Here is an 11,146-nt window from a genome sequence, read left to right as displayed (position 1 = left end):
TACCATTTCAGGCAAATGGCTGTCCAGTCTCCTCTTAAAAACTTCCAGTGTTGGAGCATTCACCACCTCTGGAGGCAGGTTGTTCCACTGGTTAATTGTTCTAACTGTCAGGAAGTTTCTCCTTAGTTCTAGGTTGCTTCTCTCCTTGACTAGTTTCCATCCGTTGCTTCTTGTCCTGCTTTCAGATGCTTTGGAGAATAGCTTGACTCCCTCTTCTTTGTGGCAGCCCCTGACATATTGGAACACTGCTATCATGTCACCCCTCACCCTTCTCTTCGTTAAACTACACATACCCAATTCCAGCAACCGTTCCCTATATGTTTTAGCCTCCAGTCCCCCAATCATCTTTGTTGCCCTTCTCTGTACCCTTTCTAGAGTCTCAACATCTTTTTTACATCATGGTGACCAAAACTGGATGCAGTATTCCAGGTGTGGCCTTACCAAAGCATTGTAAAGTGGTATTAGTACTTCACTTGATCTTGATTCTATCCCTCTGTTAATGCAGCCTAGCACTGTGTTGGCTTTTTTGGCAGCTGCAGCACACTGCTGGCTCATATTGAAGTGATTGTCTACTAAGACTCCGAGATCTCTCTCACAGTTACTACTATTGAGCAAGGTACCACCTATACTATACCTATGCATTTGATTTTTCCTGCCTAAATGTAAGATAACGGTTGCACTCCTGTGGATATTCTGGGTTGGAAGTTTCCAGGCTATAAGGGATCAGATGTGGAAGAACAAATTGAAAAAGATAACACAGACAAGTCTGGTTGCTCTTAACTCCCTGGGCTTGCATGCTTTAAATTCTTTACAGTATTTTCATACAGTCCATCTGAGACATCATTTGGGCAACTTTCAGAAGTCGCACCATTGATATATTCTAAAACCATATTGTGCCTTAGTATGAAGCTAGCCACATCAGCAGCACTGAGCCAGAATGTATAGTCTAATACAGAGGCCCTCAACCTTTGGGGCACCAGGGACCGGTTCCGTGGAGAGAGGTTTTTCCGCGGACTGAAGTGTGGGTGGTTTTGTGTGCTGCCTGCATCCCGTGGATGGGACTTTGCTTGTTTGTGCAGACCGGTTGCTGGCATGCCACGGACCGGTACTGGTCCACAGACTGGGGGTTGGGGACCCTTGGTCTAATAGTCTGATTCAGAAGTCAGGAACAGACAATGTGTTTGACTTGGCTAATGAATCTATCATTTTTCCTAGTTTGCACAATATATTGATTCAAACTAAACAAAAATACCATATAGAAAGTCCTCGACTTACAACCACAATTGGGACCAGAATTTCCATTGCTCAGCAGGGAGATTGTTAAAGTGTGTTGTGCCCAACTTTATGAAGTGAATCATTGCAGTTAAATGAACCACAGAGTCATTAAGCAAATCCAGCTTCTCCCATTAACTTTGCTTGTCAGAAACCAGCTGGGAAGGTTGCAAAAGATGATCACATGGCCTGAAACCGTCGTAAATATACGGTATGCTGGTTACCAACAGCCCAAATTTTGATCATGTGACTCTGGGGATGAGGCAATGGTTATTAAGTGCAAGAACTGGTTGAAGTCACTTTTTCCAGTGCCCTTGTAACTTCAAACAGTTGCTAAACAAATGGTTATAAATTGAGGACTACTTATATACAAAACCTCTTGTATTCCCCAAGCTAAGAGAATCAGAGAAATACTAAATCCCAAAAGGCTCTTTAAAACGTAGACCACATGGTCACCCACAATTCCATAAAGAGGACCAAAGGACCACAACAATTTTCAGTGCTTCCAGGAACATCGAAAGAGAAGTGTTCGTGCATTTTTCTAGACACAGCATATTTCATAACAGCCCCTAATGTCTTCTGGCCCTTAGCTCTCTTAAGGTCCTTGAGCACGCTCTCTAAATGTCTGTGTAGGGCAGGCAATATAATCTTATTTGGTAAGATGGCCTTTGGTAGTTGGTTTTGGCTTTGTGCTGTGCATCTCTGTGCAAGTTAGACTCCTTGAGCTAACAGATCTATGTCAATTTTTATTCTTTCCACTGTAAAATATATAAGGCAACTGGCCTTATGGAATTAAATACTCAGACTGCTTCCAAAAGAGCTCGTTATCTGTATCCTCCCAGCCTTGTCTGTAGAATTTTTCAGGAGAGGTACCCATGATAAACAGTGTTTGACTTGTAGACCTTCAGTACTTTTTCCCTAATTCTTTTCATTTTATAAAAAAGAAAGAAAGCTGAAGTGAAAAAAAGTGCAATTCCCAGGGATGAGCCCTAAGACATTCTTTACAGTGGAAAACAACTTGTGGGATGTATATTTTGTTGTCTTACTTTACAATTATTTGAAGCCAAGCAAACTTGTAGCGAAACTCCAGATCGGACTGGGAAATTGGCCTCTTTATGTGTTTCTATTTTTGACAATGCTTCTAATCAGGATTCTAGTGCACATGGCATGTTATGCAACCTCTTAGTGTCACTGTAATCCAACACAACCACTGTGCCATCCATTTCTTCTTTTGATCAAATAGTTATTTTAAACCTCCTATACTGTATGTTCCCACTGTCTCGCACAGTATACTGAGGTCATGTGATCCACTTTTGCGACCTTCTGGCAAGCAAACTCAGTGGGGAAGCCAGATTCACTTAACCGTGTTTGTAACTTAAAAACTGCAGTGATTCACCTAACAACTGTGGTCAGAATGGTCGTAAAATGGGGCAAAACTCACTTAATATCTGTCTTGATGAGAAACAGAAATGTTGGGCTCAACAGTAGTCATAAGTTGAGGACTACGGCACAGCTGAGTCTATAAAGCTGAAAATTCCTCATGAAAAATTAAAGGATGAAAGAAAAATGACATCGAACTATTCCCCAAAAGTATTACAATACCTGATTTCAAGAATTACGGTACTTAAGGGGTTTTGGGGGTTTTGGCTCCTTTTTGGCTTTGGAAAAATTAAAACCAATGACACTAATCTTTTAAATATTTATATGAACTATAGGAAGATTTCAACTAGAGTTCATAAACATTTTGGTCTTGCTCTCTTATTAAATTTGGAATATTTATTATACATTGCTGTCATTGCGATCAGTTGTATAATTAGACTTAGCCTGTTTTTAAATCTTAGAAAGTCTTGCAAATATACACAGATGTATGCAGTATTTGGGGATACAGTATCTTAAATTTTACGTAAATTATGTATCTGCTTTATAAATTAATAAATTAAGACTTAATTAAGTCCCATCCCAATTAGACTTGTTAAACTCTGTAATAAGACTGGACTGCTAGCTAATTATTTGAACATGTTGAACTTGCAGTCTGCTTATTCATTACATTGATAAATGTGGTTGGCTGAAGTAATTGGGCACTCAGGTCGGTGAATGTAGGAAGGGGTACCATGGAACATCCCTTGGACTTCTACATTCCTCCATTAAGTCATAGAATACAGTTTGAAAATGACTGACATATATAAAAACTTTTTAATCCTGAGCTTGAAAATCAGCAAGAGCCTTCTTAACTGTCAGGTCCCAAGAACCAGGAAAGACACACAGTGTTACTTCTGAGCAGTTTCCTTTATTGTTCTTCATCTATAGACAGAAATCTTGCCAAAATAAAGAAACTGCTTGCATCACTATGGATATACTCTGAAAATTGCTAGGAAGGAGACTTAACTCTCATTCTCTTTCTCTGGACTAAACTATCTAAACGTCACTGTCTCTTTGCCTTCTGGAATGCCGTCCCTCCCTCCTGGGAATCCAGACTACATTCTATCACATTCACAGAGCTGACAAAGTGAACATCACTAAATTTTAAAAATATAATTGTTAATACCAATAGGTGTCACTAATTTTTGGAATGGACAACATGACCCATGCAATTTTTCTATTGTATCCTATTAAAATTATATGGAAAAATTGTATATTCTGATGTTAGTTAGAATGGAATGGCATGCAAGTTTAATAAATATGATTATTAATCAAGAAATGAAAGTTTTAAGATTATATTTAAATAAAGTGAAAAACCAAGACAGTAAAATCAGTGATCTGTAAATCGAAGCATCCAACAAAGACATGAAAATAAAACAACTGAATATTAAAATATTCTAGAATATTCCATTTAGCAACGGAAATAACAAGCACTGAGAGAATAAAAAGGTATTTGCAAAGCAATAAATGATAATAAAGTAGACAGCAGGTGAACCAATCTGGAAAAGTAGTACAGGTAGTCCTCAACTTACAATATATGTAGTGACCATTTGAAAGCTGGCCTGGAAGGTTACAAAGGGTGATCATATGATCCAGGGAAACTGCAACTGTCATAAATACATGCCAGTTGCCAACTGCCCGAATTCTGATCATGTGACCATGAGGATGCTGCAACTGTCATTAGTGTGGAAAGCAGTCATAAATCATTTTTTTCCATTTTTTCTGTTGTAACTTCAAACGGTCACTAAATGAATGGCTGTGAGGACTACTTGTACACAGGAGTAAGCAAACCATGCCTTAGTATTATGTGGAAAAAGTCAGTCTTTTCCTGTTCACTAGATTTTTAATCAAAAGAAAGCAGAAGAGGCTAAGACAGAAGGCTGGATTATAAGATTATGATGATTTAATAATAATATAATTAATTCTATTTTTATAATGGTGTCTGGAAAGATCAGAGAGAAAATCTGGCCTCTGGATGGCAATGAGTCTGCTCCAACAATTATCTGAAATTTCTTTCAAAATAGATCATTGCGCTTAGCCAAAATGATTGGTTTATTTGGAGTGTTGCATACACTTACCTGCTGTGATTCTTCCAATAGTGAAGGAACAATGTTGTTTTTTTTTAAGAAAAAAAAAGCAGAAAGGATTCAAAATTTGGTTTGAAATATACTGCCAGTTTCTGCAGGACACACTAACAGCCAGCTTATCCAGATTTAGTCAATTGCATTTTTTGAGATAAACCAAATGCCCCAAGTTAATACATAGCTGGCTTACTGTATTTGCCTTAAGATTTCCCCATTAATAGTTTGCTTTCTTTAAAAAAAACACTAAATCCAAAGTTTACCCAACAGAAATGGATCTTCCTGACCAACATCCAGTCTCTTAACAGCATCAATTTCTTCCATGTACACAGAACGTGCAGAAATCAATTCAATTCTGTAAGAACTATAAGAATAAAACTTTAAGGCCTGCAATGTTCAGACTATAATTCTAACCATATTTACTAATCCAGTAGTAAGGTCACATAGACATAAACTGCAAATCTGCTATGTTAAAAATTATGTAATTACTTATTTTGAGCAAATTTAACTATTTACTACTGAAGGAATCTTTTCTTCCCCGTTTATCATGAACTCCCTTGATTCACCTTTCTTCTATTATATTTTCTCCATTTCTAGATTGCAAACTCTTGTTCTAAAGACCTCTACAGTGTATATAAATATAAATATTTATTCATTTCTTTATTTAACAGACAAACCCTCCACAATCAAAATGAGCTTGGCGGATTACCTGCATCCGCAAAAATACATTAAAATGTCCATGATTGTTAGCCTTATAAGGTAGACCAGAATAAGATATCAGTGCCATACATGTCAAGACAATTTTAATGTAATAGCTTTAGGATCTTGCAAGGCCGAGTGTGTGCTTCCCTCCCCATTTTATTTTCATGTGAACTAGGGAGGGGCCTAGATTAGCTTCTTGGAGTGAACTCAAGCCATGCTTGTCTGATCGTTGCCTTGGTAGTTGCTCTTCTTTCTATTCTTCAAGGCCATTTCCGATGCTCTCTCCAATAATTATAAAACTATCAATCCCCAATTACACATAGACCAATCAATAACCAGTACCATCAAATCAGGCATTAAAGGCTTTCCCCAGAAAGCCAACAGGGTGAGGATCAAATATCACATGCACCAACAGAAAAACAGTATTTGTGGGTCTGTTCTTCTCACCTAATGGAAGTGTGAAGTCACAGATAACCCCCGTGACATATGATTTGTGTGAGTTGAAACTAGATAGAGAAGGCAGTCCTACAAGTACCCTGATGCCAAGTCATAGAGGGCTTTAAAAGCTATAAACAGTTCTTTGTTTTGCACTTGGAAGCTGGTTTGAAGCCAATGCAATGCTCAATTTGGTAAGTACGGATCAACAGCCAGGCCACTGCTGTCTAAGTCAATTGAAGCTTCTGGGCAATCTTCAAATACAATTACTATTGAAAAAAAAGAAAAATATTTGATGGCACATAATCAATCAAATGGAACTGTGGAATAAAATCTAATAACTTATTAAGGAGGAATTTGAAAAGAGGCTGCCAAAGACCAAGAAAGACAACACAATGGAAGTTGCCAAGAAGAACCTAGAGAAATGGTAAAATGAAATCAAAGACCTTAAGGATAAATGTGAAAAGTGACCCCATCCCTGAGTGGCCATACTGGGGACAGAACAACCCTGAGAAGGTCTGGCTACATGGTTGCTGGGTTAACACCAGCTAGATGGCACGTAATCTAAAACGGAACAGTGAGTATATGGGTAGTCCTCAACTCACAGCCAATCACTTAGTGACTGTTCAAAGTTACAGGAGCATTGAAAAATGTGAGTTATGACCAGTTTTAACACTTAATTTCATTTCATTTCATTTCATTTATTTGATTTCTATACCGCCCTTCTCCCTAGGGACTCAGGGCGGTTCACAGGGCATATATAAATAACTATACAAAAATTAAAAGAAAATTAAACCAATGCCCAATTAAAATACAACAATGATAAAATAATAAAAACCAATTAAAACCCATATTCCCCCATCAGGCCAGACCAGCTAATTCAAATAAGTGGGTCTTCAACCTGCGACGGAAGGATCGAAGGTCCGATGCCATCCGGAGCTCAACCGGCAGTTGGTTCCATAATGCCGGAGCACCCACAGAGAAGGCCTGTTGCAGCATCCCCATGGTCACATGACCAAAAACCCAACACTTGCAACTGACATGTTATTATTTATGGCAGTTGCATTGTCCTGCGGGTCATATGATCACCATTTATAACATTCCTAGCTAGTTTCCAACAAGCAGTCAATGGGGGAAGCCAGACTCACTTAACAGCATGATTCACTTGTTTGCTTAACAACTGTGATAAAATGGGCCACCAACTCAGTTAATCTGTCTTGCTTAGCTACCGAAATTTTGGGCTCCATTGTGTTCGTAAACCTATATATATATATATATCACAGCACTTAAAAAAGGATGTGATGGGGAAAGAAGAGAGCTATGCAATACAGAGAAGCTCTTCGATAGGATATAATAAAAAGTGAGAAGGGACCTTGGAGGTCTTCTAGTCCAGCCCCCTGCTCAAGCAGGAGACCTGCCTAAACCATTTCAGACAAGTGACTGTTCAGTCTCTTCTTAAAAACTTCCAGTGATGAAGCACCTACAACTTCTGAAGGCAAGGTTAATTGTCTTCACTGTCAGGAATTTCCTCCTTAGTTCCAGGTTGCTTCTCTCCTTGATTCGTTTCCATCCATTGTTTCTTGCCCTGCCTTCTGGTGCCTTGGAAAATAAGCTGACTGTCACTGCACGTTTTTTTTTTGTTCGTCAGAAAAGTTCATTTCTAACTGTACATTTCCCCTGTTGTCTGCACCTGTTGTGATAACTTATCTGGTAACCATAGTGAATCCCATATGACTAGCTATGTTATGGTTTCAGTCTGTTTAGTGCGCATGTCTAGAGAAAGTTCTGAGTTGTTATCTGTATTTGTTTTTTCTCTTTGCTGTTACTTTGCTGTTACGTTAGGATGAAGCTAGCTAGCTCTGTATAATATATATTTAGTTTTTATATTTTTGTAAGTAAAAGGTATTTAGTAAGATTATGCGTCGTGTTTTTCTTGCCTTCCTGCAAGTGTAACATGCATTCTCTGAAGCACGGTCCGTCGCCCTCTACAAAGGTGATTTTTACCTTGACATTTTGGTAGCAGAGGATGGTTTGATTTATGTTTTTGGAGATGCATGTTTCTGCGGCTGTTATCAGTTAGTTAGTGCTAGTGGGGCAGTGGTGATTAACTGCTGAAACATGTCAGGAAGGAAGCCACGGCTGGAAAGGAGTTTTTCTGTGGGGCAGCTCCCTTCGACCTTAAGAACTCCGATAGCTTCGGCCACACGCCTTGGAGAAGACGCACCTGCTCCTGTCGACGATGCAAGGTCAGTCACTCCTTTTTTCTACTTTTCAAAGCTCCCTGGCAGCTGCTTTTGGAAATGTTCACACTCCAGGGGCTCAAGATGAATTTCAAAGGCTTGGAGCGAAACTTAAAGTCCAGCCGAAGAAAATTCCTTCTGCTCCTTCAAGCCCCAAGCAAACTATGCGAGATAGGGCTATGCAAGGCTACTGTGAACTAATTGGGGTTTTTGAAAGGCGTTTGCAGCAGGCAAAGAAATATGTGTCAATGGTTCAGCAATATGAGAGGAATTATGAGCATGAACCGGCCATATTGCCACACCCACAAGGAGAAGCCATATTGCCTCCTTCTTCCCCAAAGCCAAAGTCACGCCCATCATTGAGTGTCATGCAAGACGATTGGGAACCGGAGGCTCCTATGTCACATGATTATGGGCTGTCCCAAAGGACATACAGAGCCACAGTGATGCCTGAAGCAAATGTTATAGCACCATCTACTGGTGAAGCTGCATTAAGACATGAATTGGAGCTCTTACTCTCGCAATTGTCTATGGAGGAGTCTTTGCTCAGAGATGCAAGATTTCTGCCGTTATCTGAGGCTCCAGTCTCTGATGGTGCTAGGATTCCTGTTACTATTGCTTCTCCTGTTAATATTGCTTCTATGCAAGCCCCTCTACCTGGCAGAGCACAGCCATATTTAACCCACATGCAATTGCCACCGGGTTCTTATATGCGAAGGCCAGTGTCATCTGCAAGTTATGCTAATGCACCAGCCCCAGCCCCAGCGCCTCCTGCTGGCCAGGGTGGAATAGCAGCTCAAAGACAGTCACAGCCAGCTCCAAGACTACCGGCAGCTTCAATGCAACTGCCGCATGTCCAGGCACAGACGCCACTGGTGCCCCCTGCAGGTTATGGTCGGATTGCACAACCTGCACAGCCAGTACCTCAATTGTATTTTCCTCATCAAACACCTTCCATTGTACCACTGGCTGGTGACTCAAAATTAAAGAAGTCAGGACAGAATTACAGGGCATGGGTCAGTGAGGTTGGACTTTTGCTACGCAGAGAAGGTACTCACATGATGGTGTTTAATCCTCCTGCCCAGCCATGGACTCCTGACATATGGGACTTGGATAATAGAGCATGCACAACATTATTGATGTCAATGGACACTGAATTGCAGCTCACGTTTTCACAAGATGCAACTGCCCAACAAATTTGGACTCAGTTAGAGGCATGTTATCGGCCTACATCAATTGAGTCTACATGTTTACTTTTGTCTGAGTTCCATGGTTCCAGATTAAAACCTGGTGAACATATTGGAGCACATTTGACTAAAATGAAAGGTATTAGAAAAGAACTGGGTGAAAAAGGCTATCCTATTGATGATTTTCAAATGATCAGCATTATCATCAATTCTTTGAATCATGAGTGGAAAGATGCTATTTCCAAGATCAATCAAGTGCCTATTGCTCAACGCACAGTGGATCATGTATGCAGGATCTTAGCCGAAGAAGAGGCAGTTATGCAAGCTGCGCCACATTTAAGGGAACCACCTGCATCAAGAGCTTCAGCGAGGCGTGCCTTCCGTGGAAGGACCTACATTCCAAGAATGCCAAGATGCTACATCTGAAATCGTGTGGGACATGCCACCCGGGATTGTCCCCAACGAGTTCCAGCGCCCGTCACATACCAGCCCAGAGGAACAGATTCCAGAGGAGGCAGAGGTAGAGGCGGACGACAAGGTCGTGGTCGTGGTTCCAGGCGTGATCCACAAGCTCCACTTGTCACATTGGTTGTGACCAACGATCCACAGCCTCAACCAGAGTACGACAGACGACTTCTTTGGACTTTGGACAGTGGAGCAGCATTACATGTTACCTACAGAAAAGAGCTTTACACTGAGATGCACGAGCCTGAACCTGAACTTCGTGAACTTTACTCTTTTTCCAATCATCCTGTTCAGGTCATGGGAAAAGGAACTGTCTACATTGAAGAGCTTGATGCTCTCATTCCAAATGTTTACTATGTTCCGTCTGCCAGTAGTAATTTGCTTAGTCAGAGTCATTTGTCTAGGTTTTCTCATTTTCAGGTCCACCATCTTGAAAAAGCAAGTTATATAGTCAAAGACGGAGATATTGTTGCTGAAACCATGTTGATTGGTGGTGTTTATTACTTAAAACCAAAGCCTAAGCAGCTAGAGCAGGCAAGTATACAAGCTCCAAAAAGAAAAAGCACAGGCCCAGAGAGAGACGTCCCAGAGAGAGATCCTGTTGCTACTCCAAAGGTTCCTAATAATGATAAAAATACAAAAAAGACACAGGTTGCTCACAGCAAGCCTGGGGTTCCTAACAAAAATGCTAATGTTGAGAATTCACTAACAGGTAAACCTTTACATTCCAGGTGTATCCATAAGTGGCACAGAAGATTGGGTCATGCCAGTTTCCGTGTTCTGAAGATGATGCCAGAGTTCGCAAGAGGTTTGGATCTAAAGGGGTGTAAGGTGTTCTTGGACTGTGCTGTCTGCAAGAAAGCCAAATCCAAAGCAGCAGCAATTCCAAAACGCGCTACACGCCTGTCAACACGCATTTTTGATTTGGTACACACTGACATAGTTGGTCCTTTTGCACCAACACTTGGTGGTAAAAGATATTTCTTGACAATCGTTGATAATTATACTAGATATGGATATGTATATCCTATGAAAGAAAAATCTGAGACCTTTCAGATCTTTAAAGACTTTGCTAGTCTTGTCTATACCCAATTCGAGGTCAACATTGCCAGAATCCAGAGTGATCGCGGTGCTGAATTCATGTCTCAGCGTTTCCAGGACTGGATGCGTGAGAATGGGATAGTACATCAGACATCCGCTCCTTATACTCCAGCTGAAAATGGGGTGGCAGAACGCAGAAATGGGGTTTTGCAAACCATGATGCGTTGCCTCCTTGAAGATGCTAACCTCAGTCTTCCATACTGGGGTGAAGCTATCAAATATGCTAACCATATCATCAACCGTA

Source organism: Vipera ursinii (assembly GCF_947247035.1).
Source record: "Vipera ursinii genome assembly, chromosome: 2".
Classification (NCBI taxonomy): Eukaryota; Metazoa; Chordata; class Lepidosauria; order Squamata; family Viperidae; genus Vipera; species Vipera ursinii.
This window is presented reverse-complemented; position numbering follows the sequence as displayed.